Here is a 13789-nt window from a genome sequence, read left to right as displayed (position 1 = left end):
AGAAAAGAGGAAAACTGCCAATCACAACCAAACCAAAACCAAATATATCCAGTTTACAATTTTACAAAAACACAAAGGAAAAGCCTAAAATCCTCACTTATGTGAAGTCAGAAGAAATTGTAGCATTTTTTATGGATTAAATAACAAACATGTACGGTTGATCCAATGCAAAGTAACAAAACAGTACTACTAAAAATCCTTGAGTTTTGCAGTGTATTTACTGTCAGTTTGCTTTTACAATCAGAGTATCTGACACTCACATTATACAATACAGTTAGATTAGGCAACTGCATGTCAGTGGTAGAACATTACTTTTACTAATGTACCATTTTGAAGTATTTAACTTGAGTATTTCTAATTCATACTGCTACAACACATTTCGGAGGGGAATATTGTACTTTTTTCCTCTTCATTTATTTTGATAGCTGCAGCTAACATTTTTTCATCTCATGACACTTTAGATTTTCATTCTGACTCTTTGGAAGGTTGGGAAGCACAGTACTTCATAACTAAAGTAGTTCAAACTAGACCCCCCGTGACTTGTTTATAGATTGATGCCCCAGTATTCACATTGTAACAATGTCATATATAATCAGTGGTGGAAGAAGTCTTCAGATCCATTACTTCAGTAAAAGTACTAATATTACACTGTGGAATTACTCCACTACAAGTAAAAGTCCTGCATTTAAAACTTACTTAAGTTAAAGTACAAAAGTACCAGCATCAAAATGTACTTAAAGTACCAAATATATAAGTACTTGTTATGCAGAATAGCCCCACTCAGTTTGTATTATATAATCTAAATATATTATTTTATTTGTGCTGATGTATATATGTAAGCAGCAATTTAATTTAGTAAAGATAAGGCTCATTTTAACTTCTAAATATACTGTTGTGAGGTTTCATTTAATATAATGTCTGATTACTTTAAATTTATCATGTATTTTTCATGTTAAATCTCGACTTGAAAAGTAACTAAAGCTGCTAAATGTAGTGGAGTAAAACTATGAAGTTACATAAAATCAAAATACTCAAGTAAAATACAACTACCTCAAAATTGTACTTAAGAGCAGTACTTGAGCAAATGTATTTATTTACTTTCCACCTCTTTGTGTTTATTGAAAGGCGCTATAAAAATCTGAGTTATTATTCCTGTACCTTAGACACTTTAAGTACATTTTGCCGATAATATATATTTTTTTTAACTTAAATCAGAGTTTGAATAAAGGACTTTACATTGATGTAACGCTACTTCTTCCACCAATGAGCACATTCATTTATTAATGAATTAGGAATTAATTCATTAATAAATGTATACATGTACTTAGGAGACAATAGGTCCAAATAAATGATGATTGTTTGATGAATAACCCCACTGACTTTGCTTATTTTCTTAAGCTACATGAGGAACCATGTGTCATCTAAGCATGGTTGCTTTGTTTTCACACTCACTGAGACGTCTTACAGCCTTTTTTACGGATGCATAGCAAAAAACAAACCTACCATGGAAAAACTAGGATTACTTTTACAGTCTGAAGGATATGGGAAGCTGATTTTGGGGGAAATCATGAGTGTGTGTGTTCACCCTGAAGGTGAAAAGTTTGCCTTGATGTTTTCATTCTCCGCCTCTCTCCTGACCACAGGAGCAGCCCACTGAATGACACAGAAACTAGTTCACCCAGGAAGGAAACTCCCTGCTTGCCCAAAAGGACGTCAGTCCAAAGTCCACTGCAGCAGCTGTGTGTTTGTGTGCATGTGTTTATGAGAGAGAGACGGAAGAAAAGAGGGGGACTGAGTCAATAGACACACATTAGCTGACTCCCTCAAGTGTACCGCAAAGCATCAAAGGCTGAGTTTCATAGTGATACTCCGTTTGTTTTAATAAAAACAATCCTCCCTCTCTTTCTTTCCTCTGAAGTTGCAGTTGTGCTGCTGGTATTAGGAGATCAGAGAACTGCTGAAATGCAAACTATAGATGAGTAGTTACGATGACATGTCCATGAATGACGCATAGGGAGGGGGAGGGACACACACACACACACACAACATCACACCATCAACCCTACTTGGACAAATAAATTTACAGAGCGACACACACACCCACACACAGTTGTAGAGGTGATGTAATAGCTTCCTGGAGCGGCTGTTTCCCAGAGTGAATATCTAAGTGTTGGGCTCAACCAAATGTAGGACAGTCCATACAGTGGATACAGAGCAACAAAAGCAACACAAATCTATTTACACCACTCCCACAACTCCATCATACACCCAAAACTCAGACCTGCCCGTTGGAATAATATTTTATGAAGCACATAAACTTCTGTCTCTTGTTGTAATGCTGCAGACCTTAAGAAAAACTTAAAATAAATTAATTCTCACATCTTATCCTATCAATACAAATAACTTATGTTATAAGATATGACCATCCTATTTTGCATTTTGGAATGATCACAGTTTTAAACAAGGTTAATGTTGTGAAATGGAGCAATTTGTTTAAGTTTAGAAAAATGATCACGATTTGAGTTAAAATAACTGACTTACATATGTGACATATTACATACTATTTTTATGTGGATTTTGCACAAATTTTGAACAAATATAACTTTGCAAAGCTAATCAGAAGGCTACTTTCCTGAACAAACAACTGTTAAAAAAGAATATTTAACATTATTATACATTATATTATGTATTACATGTCAACCAATTCTGGAAAAAGCAACTGAGAAAATAAAAAAATAAAAAAAATATTTAAAAAATAGCAAAATAAACATAAAAATCATGTCACCAGCCAATTACTGCCTATTTAAATAAAGAATAAATAAAATAAATATATATCTACATCATCCCAAGCACTGTTTTTTGCATTATATGTTTTTTAATGATTTTTAAAAAGCAGAACGTAAATTGTTACAATGCACATGCAATATTCAAACATACATTATGTGTGTTTAAAACATACAAACACATTCAGACATTAAAAAAAGTTTTGATATTGGAGTATATTTTGGCAACATATTGGCAGATATCGATAAATGCTGATATTTCCATGATAGGCCAATATCGGCTGAATTTATCTTTCAACCAATATAACGATCTGGCTCTACTTTTAAGTTCTTATATTTACAGAGAGGCAAAGAAGCCAAGACACACAGGTCATCTACATTTTTGTAATAATGCTATATTTTGGTGGAGTAATGTAGTAAACTTTAAGATGGTTGCACATATAATAGACACATCACTTCCTTATTTTCTTGTTAACAGAACTACAAAGCTCTGGAAGTACAGATCAGTCGCCTACTAAATACTAACAAGATGGAACACAAAACACATATGCAGGATGAAAAATGACAGTTCACCCACATGAAAAAGTGTCAATGCTTGTATGAAATAGAGCTATTGACTCATTTTACAGCACAACTTCAAAACAAAACCAAAAGTCCTCAGAACTACAAAGCAACCCTGCACAGACTCACAACTAACAGCTGACTAAACAACCACAATATGCAAAAAGGAAGGAAGTCCTGATGATTCTTTTTGTGCTCACAGACATCAGCAAACACACACCAGCTTTAGTGTACAGGCAAACTAAACACAGCACATAAACACCAACCACTGCACAGCGAGGGGTTAATACTCAGGCAGGCAGGTGACGTCATAGTGACTCCTAACTATTTACTATTTACCAAAACAATTTGGATGTAGCGCGACTACTATATTTATGACGTATTAATCAATCATAGAAATGAAACTCAACAGATAAATGTTGAGCGAGAGTCAGTGGCGGCCCGCGTCACAGTTGCACGGTAGCATAACGGAAGGCTCATGACCTTTGACCTGCTGCTCATCATGTGACGTCATCGCCAGACTGACGGCTGCCAGGTCAATCTATTGATAGCTTCATAATTATTGATTGCTAAGTGTTCTTCACTTAAATGAAATGAATAAATAAACGCCTTGAAAAGGCACTTTGGACATGAACTATTTTTTGTTCAAACAATATCTCATTGTACACAAAAGAAACACAGAATGTCTCCATTGTGTAATAGTTTTATTGTGCAATAAAAGCTTGTGTATATAAAAAAAAAGATAATTTTCACTGTACTGCACTTTCAAAATGAAAAAAAGTAATTGTGCACATAAATGAGAAATGTCATTGTCATGCAAAATAAATGTTATTGTTGGTAAGTCTCATTGTTTGAATCAATGTATTTGTATCTTTCAAATATACTTAAATTAGATTTTAAGTAAGCTAAAATAAAGGTTTTGAATTTTTAATCTGATTAAACACTGGCCCCTCCTTGGACTCCACAGTAAAATTGGTCTAGAAGCGCCATTGGGGGCAGGTCCTTGAGGACCCTCAGCTGTCCCCTCTGCATATCCCTATCCTTACCAGACGCCCAAACCATCTTAAGGATGTGAAGTAGAAGTCAATTCAAGTCAAGTCAAACTTTATTTATAGAGCACATTTAAAACAACCGGGGTTGACCAAAGTGCTGTACAGATATCACAGTTGCAGGAAATACGGTAAAAACTAAAATACATAAACACAGTGCAACAATAGAATAAAATAAATTAAAAATATAATAAAATAAATTAAAAATTTAAATAAAATTTTGTTTTTGCAAGATGTCCACTTAAACTTGATTAAAAGCCAGGGAGAACAAGTATGTTTTTAAGGAGGATTTAAAAACTTCAAAAGATCCTGCAGATCGGATGTGCCAGGGCAGGTTATTCCAGAGCCTCGGGGCCGCTGCCACAAAGGCACGGTCCCCTTTGGTTTTTAGTCTGGTTTTAGGGGCGGCCAGTAGCAGCTGACTGGAGGATCTCAGTGTTCTGGCAGGGGCGTGGGTTTTAAGGAGCTCGGTCAAATATTGAGGGGCTAGGCCATTAAGAGAGGCTCTACTCGCAGCGAACTGCTCCAGCCACCCTAATGAAGTGTACCTATCCCAGCCAGGGTGAACCAGGATCTCCTACTGGAGCCAGAACTGACAGGGGGACTTGCTAGTGAGCGTCTGTTGGCCGGGCCAACAGATGCTCAAAACACCAACTGCTGGGTTGGGCGTGGGGGTCGGGTACAGTGTGTTACCTGGGCGTGCTGACCCCTGGCTTTGAAGATTGGTCTGAGTCCATGAATACACCAAGATTATGGCCTGTTTTTTGTTTTTTTTGTTCTGTAATGTTTAGCAATTTGGGGTGAGCACTGACTTTTAATGTATTCAGTTGAAAATATAAAATCACGTTTTTCTTATTAAATCATTGCACATGATTTTCCTGCTTTGCCCTCAGAAGTAAATGCATGGTGTTTACTGCATTCTTTGAAACTTGAAACAAGGAATTGATATTGTTAGAATAATTTGAATATTATACGTTGTTGAAAATGAAATGTTACTGTCTTCTTCTCTTCTTTTTCCTCTTTGTAATTTTTCTCCAACAGTCATCACAGGTCACTATGCATGCGTAATTCACTAAACCTTGATAATGTCTATCTCTATGCATTTATATTAATCAGGCAAAATGATTTTGATACAATGATTGTGTTTGTGTGGTAATGTTGATGTAGAAAACTATGATTACTTTGATTACATATATTCCATTTGCTTAAACTAATAAAGATTCTATAATCACGAAAAATAGTATTGTCTGTCTTATATTTTTTAAACTCTAAAAGAACATGTAGACATTGAAAAATAGTTGGGCTCTTGTTATATTTCTGTAGGTCATAACAAGGCAGTATGTTCGTCATAACAAGTTTGTTAGCAGGTCACAAGGCCTTGTCCTGGGCAGCAGTGATTGTGTTGCCCAGGTGGCCTGATGTGTGACTGTATGAAAGAAGACTGGCGAATCAGCGGAGGGGGAAGGCTGGACTTCCTGGAAGAAATCTACTTTCATGATATAATTAAACTATGTTAGTGTGGAACTGGGGTTTTTTTTTGCAGGGGAAGAGACAAGGTTTTCAGACTTCATGACCTGAAACCTGTCTGTGTGTATCAGGGACAGTTAAACTGATTCCTAAAGTGAATCCCAGAGCTCTGTAATTCACATTTCTTGACGTACTGTAATAAAACTATGTTAAACTGAGAACTCGGACGTCTCCAGCTCATCCTTTCCCCATCAAAGACTGCGCAGAAAAATTGTGAGGTTTTTTCTGTTGGTGACAGATTATAAATTTTCAAGGTTTCCTCATGCAATTTTTCTAACAATATAAAATCTGATAAATTGGCTGTTGGATTTTGTTCATTCTTTGACAACAACAGGAACAGGAACATCAGGTGTAGAAGAAGGTCTTTGACTGGGGCCACTGTATGCGGCAGTGTGTTCAACAGGACAAAGTAGAGGCATATTGTGGGCAGTAAAGTGGGGCAAAGACCCAGTAAGTCCTTCTCTCTTGTCTGCACTGATGCCAGGCAGATTTGCTTGGTGTTAATTTGAGCGATCTGTGGCACAGCAGCTTAGTGGCACCCACTGACATCACATAAGAAGATTAGCAAAGTTGAAAAGTTAAATTGAAGGAAGCTTTATACAAAGACTATCTAACGAAACCAAAGTAAATCACACACTGATATCTGTGGGCCGAGGCTGTGTTCATACTCCTACTCTATGAACTATGCAGTCTGACCTGACATTTCATGATCAGCCCCTAACAAATGCTTTTGATTTCATTACCTGCATCATGAAAAAACTATGTGAAACTATCTGTATGAAATCACTATCTTTGTTTACAGTGCTGACTGCCCTTGGTCTCAGCTGGCTCCCATGTGAAAAAACTGGAATGTTTGCTGGGAAGGAAGGAGGAAAAAAGCTGGGAGGTGAACCAGAAAACTGAGGCAGATGATAATTTGATGGATTTCCCCTATCATTTTCCCTGACAGTGACATCACCTTGAAACAAGACAACACAAAAATAGCTGCAAGACATGTTTTCTCCTTCTGTCATTACTGCTTTCCAAGTGTTTGTTTGTTTTTTAGAAGCAGCCTTACCCAAGAAAACAAAACTTCTCCGAACAGGACAGGTCAGGTTTCTCTTTTTGTTGCATCATTTTTGCTTGTGTCCAAATTACCATAATACACATTGAAACCACCTCTTTCTGCAGGTTTAATCTATACTTGTGTAGCCTTGAGGGAGTACAGCCCGTTAACTCCCCGGCCCTGAGTTCCAAGCGGACACAATGGCCACATTGAGGCCAAATTAGTCATCTACAGCAGAACTTCTGCTGCAATGGTAGTGGGTGTATTACCTGGAAATCTGAGCCTGTTTCCACATGAGTGCTGAGCCACTTTACATCACACACTGCATGGTTGTGTCAGGGAAATATAAGCTGGGTGGAGATTCAGAGGAGCTGGTGGTGAGTGTGGGTGTGTATGTGGGACTGCACACTGAACCACAGGATGGTATATCATTTTTACTCCTCCCTGCTGCAGCCCTGCAGTCCAGAATGTGTTATTCCCCTGAATATAGACGCTGTGGCTGAAAGTCCTTGGGACCAGTGACCTTTCTCCCCCTCCTCCCTCCTTTCCTCTCTCGCTCTCACTTTCTTTCTCGTGGTGAGGCTGGCACTGAGCCGGAGAGCAGCTCTGTTGGCCTTGATAGAATTACAGTTGCAAAGTGCACAGCAGCTGGCACCCAGGATGTGAGAGCACCCAGGAGAAAATCAGGGACTCTCCAAGACTCCCTGCTGAGCGGAAAAGGGCACAATGGGGAAAATAGATAACCAGGCTCCACAGGCGATACATTCTTCTGTTTCACTTTCGCATTTTGAGGACAAATGAGTTAGTGTTTCTGAAATGTGACACGACGATTTACAGTAACAGGTGGTCATCCATCATTGTTTCAAAGACAGGAATTAAAGTGTTTACAGGGAGGTTTATTAACACTTATTTACTAAAATTTAAGTAGATATTACCATGACATTTCACCAGTTGATCGCTTACATTAAGACAATCACTTTTTATATTACAAGTTTTCTGAAAGTATTTGTTTAAATATGGCACTATCTTGTCAAATATGTGATCATTTGCATATATTTTCAGAATTGTTTACAAAAATCTGCACATGGGTTGAAGCCAGGTTCAAAATTCTTGTTTAATTTTGTTCACATATTAGAGTTAACGGTTTTTACAGAGGAAATTTAAATTTGAATCTCTTGTTATCACTCCATAAATCTGAAAATACTGTAAACAGCCAAAATAATAATCATTTTTGCCATGTTTTTCAGAATAAGACGTTCTATAAATCAGGCTATGAATTCTAAAATGCTAAACCCCTCTGTGAAAATCTTCAATGAATGAAACTGGGAAGTTTAATTCCTATCCATTATTATGGTCCTTAGATTAGGCCTGTAAAAATATGTATTGTCAAATTCCATACATTTTGCAAAACACTACAGACGAACAGGGTAAAAAAAATGAGATAGATATCACAGTGAAACTTCCTCAAATGATTACTTACATGAAAACAATCATTTTATTTTGTCTTAAAGTTTTCTGGAATTGTATGTTTAAACGTTTAAACATGCAAATGAGGCATTATGTAATGCTAACTTTTGGTGACTTAAAAAAAAATTACAGATGTAAACAGACAAAGTGTAGTAAAATAAACCCCGAAAAGGGCATTTTGAATGTTTTCTTCCCACTACTAAGACATAAGAAAGTAAATGAAGATATAATTTGAAAAAAACAAATAAAAGCTATTTTTAAAAAAAATCAATAATTGAACACCATTTTGGTTGATTTTACCTTGATTTCATAATACAATACACAATTTAGCACATTAAAAAACTGGGATCAGAACAAACCAACAGCGTGCAGTTTGATTGATATTCCCTGGTCTGCAAAAAAAAAATAAAAAATACAAAAAACATGTTTATGTTGCCCATGTCTTCTTGTATTAAAAGCTTAGATTTCAGTGAGATTTTACTGAATCCCTAAAATGTCTCTGGGTTTTCTAAGTAATTATATTTGATCCTGAAGAGAGTCATTTCGAAGACTACTTACTGAAATTACTAAAATTTCCTCTGAAAAACAAAAACAAGGAAAGACTAACTGTGGTCTGTGAGTGTCTGTTATGTGCTGACAGTCATGCTGGTGGTTCAGTGAAGCGTAGGTGTCTGCATGTATCTGTGCGTACATGCATGACCACAGGGCCACTCATGGTTAACGTACATTTCAACACGGACATGATAAGAACCACGGGGTTTCCTTGGGTATTCCAGGCCGCAAAAACGGATGCTTTCTGAAATTCAAGTACGCCATTATTCCAACCATGAAACCCCAAAGGAAATATGTGATCCTGTTTGTCCCCAGTCTCAGATATGCATCTCAGTAGTTATACCACCTCACACCACCTAACATTCTGCAAGGACAGAGCTTAAAGTTTTCAAGGCAGTGAAACATAACAAACATGTTAGTAGCAAAGTGAAAAATGGATGAGGAAGTTTCACGAACATTTTTGCAGCAGTAAGCTTCAGGGTTTATGGGTATTGTGGTCTCAATATGGAAGAACACTTGTGCAAACAATACCACTGGTATGAGAGGGCGGGGGATTTCTTTTATTATGATTGTATCAAAGTATCTCTGACATTTTCTGCTGATATTTAGAGCTACGTAAAAAGAGTTTGCACTGTACTGTCATATTTTGCTTTCATTGCAAGCATTTTTTTCAGTTCAGTGTTTAACAGGGGTGGTGCACAACACAAGTACTGAGTTAGATATGAAGCCAATTTGCATGTGTGGTCTCTGGGCAGAAAAAATCTAAAAAAACAAAACAATACAATATGATGAACATTCATTATTCATTCATTATCCTTAACCACTTATCCGCACTCAGGTTGCGAGGGGCTGGAGCCGATCCCAGCCGACATTGGGCGAGAGGCAGGGTTCACCCTGGACAGGTCACCAGACCATCACAGGGCTGACACATTAGGCGTGTTTCCACTGAGTACTTTCTGAGTACTTTTTAGAAAGCGGCTGAGTGTTTTGGCTATGCCCACTAGTTAGTTCCCCTCAGCCTCTGTTCCCATACAGGTACTTTTGTAGCGGCTAACCAACGGAGTCCGTGTGACAACAGACCAACGTGGCAAGCAGTGTTGCCAACTTAGCGACTTTGTCAATAAATTTAGCAACTATTCAGACGCCTCTAGTGACTTTTTTTTCAAAAAAAGAGAAAATCGTCAAATCAAGCGACTTTTTCTGGTGTTATTGGAGACTCGTTCCTACTCTTCTTAATGAGTAGCGTCGTCCCAAAGCACTCACAAGCGGCCCTGTCTTCCCGCAGCGGTCTCTCCCGGCTGCAGGCAGCAGAGCAGGAGCTGTTAACCCCTCAGCATCCAGTTTCTCAACCGTATCCAATCAGTGTGGACTAGTTGGTGTCGCCTCAGAAAAGTACCTACCCGAGGCAGGTACTTTCTGAGCCACTATAGTGGCTCACTAGAGGCAAAAGTACCTAATGGAAAAACGCCTATGGAGACAGACAATAATGCTCTCATTCACACCTACGGGCAATTTAGAGTTACCTAAGTACATGTTTTTTGAGTGTGGGAGGAAGCCAAACTATACATTTCATAGTCTCAGAAAACAACTGTGGGAGATGCAGTCACAAAACTTTACAGGGGTGTAGTGGATACCAAAATGAAGGCAGACTTCAAAGATAGGTATGGTCGAAGCAAGGCGAAGGAAGTAGGGAAAGGGCCTACGCGCCCCGCTACACACAGAGTTTACGCCCCTGGACCGATTCACCGTTTGTGTCCTGTGTGATCCCATCACAAGATAATCTAATTATCAAGTTACTGATTAGCCATCACATTTAAGGTTGAATAATTAAAACTTATGGTATTAATTAACACTTCCATTGTTTTTTTTTATGTTATTACAAAATCCCTTTGTTTTGAAGATTAATTTGCTAAAGAGTACCTGCCTTGCAGTATTTTATACATTTGCTCTCCTCATTTATATTTTTCTGTAGACTCACCGTTCTGCACTGAAGGTCACCTCATACATTATTCATGAGGAACAGATGCACATTTATTTCCCATATGACAAACAAACAGCGCAGCTACACGACATGTTTTTTAAGTAAGGAACACAAATCTCAATTTCTACGGAACAAAGAATATCTCCACTGTTGTTATCATTTTTGATTACTGCACCAACAGCAGACACACAGGTGAATGTAAGCAGTTCTGGCATGTTTCTCTGATAGAATAAGTCCAATATTTACTCCTGTTTAAGTAAAACTTGTTAAAAACCACAGTGCCCAAATGTTTTAGGAAATTGTTTAGCTTTTCATTTTATTTTGTGACCAGAAAATTGCTGATCCCAAGGCAGCATTTTCCTGGATTGGATGGATTTGTATATGTCGTTCCAAAGGTCTTGGTATATTGATCTAATATTCTGGAGGGATTTGAACCATTTTCATCCATTATTGATATGAAGAAAATACAATACATAATACAGCACCAAATGTGTGTAACAGATTATATCAACTCAAAGATTGCTACAAAAACTTACGGGGCATAGTTGAACATGGAAATGGACTTCAAAAGGAGAAAAATGAATGTTCTGAACCCTCATACGCCTTAATAGGTTTATTGAATTAATTGATTAAGTCATGTTTATTTGAGATTTTTAACCAGAACAACTTAACACACAGTGCTGAGCTGCATCTGAAATTAATCTTCAGGTTCACAGCTTTCTGAGGACCACTTTTATGTGACATTTACTGTTGACCTGCTATCTCTCCCTAAACATCCACTGCCCATAACCCCTTATTCTCAATAAAGGTGGCCGTATGATCAGAGATTGCACGCTATATTTAAAATATTTTGAACGCTTTATCTTGTTGTCAGATATTCCAGTTTAGGTTTACGTGGCGGGAAGTGAAGATCCATGCTCTCATCAAAGTCACCAGACTTCATTGATAAATACTTTAGACCACCCTTGTTTTCTCCTTGCTTTCTTGTTCATTTAATGCCTGGTACAACTAAAGGTGCATTTCTTTGGACAAATATAATGATAACAGGGAAATAGCTGAGAAGAGTTTAATTTAAAAACTGATCTAGTCATTTTCCATGGTTTTCTTGATAATGATTTTGGTTATTATCGAGAAAGCCATGGAAAAAGGCTAGATGTCAGCTAAATTAAATACACACGCATCTGTTACATCATTTGGAGAATAAAACATATCACCACCTCACTGGGAATTCCTGTTGTCAAGCAATTGTGGTATAGTTCACGCAACAACTTGCTGATTGTTCCCACTGTGACGTTCAAAATAGTGAAGTGGTTACAAACAGAGACACGAGGACAAGACCAGACAATGTGACTGTCTGTGCCACAGTTGTTACTATCACCTGAATAAGAATTTCAGTTCTACGTTGAGTTTCCATGGAGGACTTTGACTATCAGTAGAAATACATAAATACACACAAAACAGGAACATAGAGAGCTTCCTCTGTACTATTTTTGGACTTTTGCGTCACAAAGTGAAATGTGCCTGTCTGCGGGTAGCACATGAATAATGGCAGAAGCCACATTTAAACATCTATTACCTCATTCCTGATTTGTGATGCACAGTTCTGACTGAAGCTGTACTTGCTTGTAAACTTCACCTGATTTGAAAAGAAAGAGTGCGTGTGTGTATGTAAATGTACTGTATGTGTGGGATGAAAATGCTCCGTTAAAGGGGAATTCACTGCACTAAATGCCAGACCTTGACATATAGAGGGGAACTCAGATTGATGTTTTTATATCTGATGATGAGGGAAACTTCTAAATAATAAGTGTGCAATTGTATGGCCCCCATTACAGTAAAGCACACAAAGAAAAGTATTACCAAAAAGTATTTTTCCTCACTTTTTGCACTTGTGGTGGTTAGTTTGGGAATCCCCACTTGGCACAGACATCACCTTTGACCCCGACTTTGTCCTCATATTAACTTAGCCAAAGAATGTGCATGCACCACAAAGGAGAGTGTGGGAGAAACCTCAGTGAGGGAAATCAGAGAGATGACTCGACTTTTAAAGGGGCGATTCGGATAGAAAGCTGTGCAGGTGTTAGAGGGGGAGTTTCGGTTCGAATGTGGACATGAATAACCGATGTGAGTGTGTGAGTGTGTGAGTGTGTGTGTGGTTGGATTGTGATGAGACCAGACCAGCGTGATGGAAAGCCCAGCCGACTGCTAACACAAACACACCACGGGGAGAGAAAGAAAAAAGAGGGGTAGAGGGGGGCAGGGAGGTGAAAAAGGTGGGGGAGGAATGATAGAGAAGAAGTGTGTTTTGTGTTAGCTTTACGACGATGACAGTAGTCGTTAGGATGCTGATGCTGACCAGTATTGACAGGGTCAAGAGAGTATTTACACCAGAGTCCATTATCAAGTTTACTCAGCGGAGAACAGATCCATATTTTGTCTTCCAGAAAACCCCCCAAAACCTTCCTGTCACCCGAGCCAACAGAGGACAGACTTGGGCTTGGAATCTGGATTTCTGAGATGTTTCACACACTTAGAAAACAGTGTGGTGTGTGTTTGCATCATTACCATAATTGAGAGTGACTGCTGAGAGGGCAGAGACGGGGAGGTGTTGGCACCCCCTCCTCCCTCCCTCCAAAAACTCCCATTTGACAAATTATGTGAATGAATGAGAGGAGAGGCGTAGCTGGCTCGGCCCCAGGCTCCTGAGCGACAGATGGGGTCAAACAGAGTAGATAAGAGACTTGTGCAGAGTGAGCTGCACAGGTTGGCACACTCACAATCACTGTTTAGGCTGCGTGCCAAGCAAAACATGTCCACTGTCTCC

This window comes from Centropristis striata, chromosome 14 (assembly GCF_030273125.1).
Source record: "Centropristis striata isolate RG_2023a ecotype Rhode Island chromosome 14, C.striata_1.0, whole genome shotgun sequence".
In the NCBI taxonomy this organism is placed as follows: Eukaryota; Metazoa; Chordata; class Actinopteri; order Perciformes; family Serranidae; genus Centropristis; species Centropristis striata.
The sequence above is the reverse complement of the archived record's forward strand: the minus strand, read 5'-3'. Positions refer to the sequence as shown.